This window comes from Chaetura pelagica, unplaced genomic scaffold (assembly GCF_000747805.2).
Source record: "Chaetura pelagica isolate M959 unplaced genomic scaffold, ChaPel_1.0 scaffold24, whole genome shotgun sequence".
In the NCBI taxonomy this organism is placed as follows: domain Eukaryota; kingdom Metazoa; phylum Chordata; class Aves; order Apodiformes; family Apodidae; genus Chaetura; species Chaetura pelagica.
Genome location: NW_009953077.1, coordinates 3,575,053 through 3,575,276, shown reverse-complemented (window position 1 = coordinate 3,575,276; position 224 = coordinate 3,575,053).

The following is a 224-nucleotide window of genomic DNA, read 5'->3' as shown; positions in this document are numbered from 1 at the left end:
GTCCCGGGCAGGAGCCTTAATTTAGTTCCCTGCGGATCGTCGTGTCGTTCGCACGAGAGGCCCGTCTGCCCGGGTGTGTGCACTGCTGGCATCAGTCTGAGGAAAAACACCAAAAGGGAAACGTTTTCTCCTCGAAAAGCCTTTCTAAATTATTTTTTTTCTAGTGAGTTCAGATGTTTCTCTCAGAACAGGCGGCGGGGGAAGGGCCCGCACCTGCCCCTCGG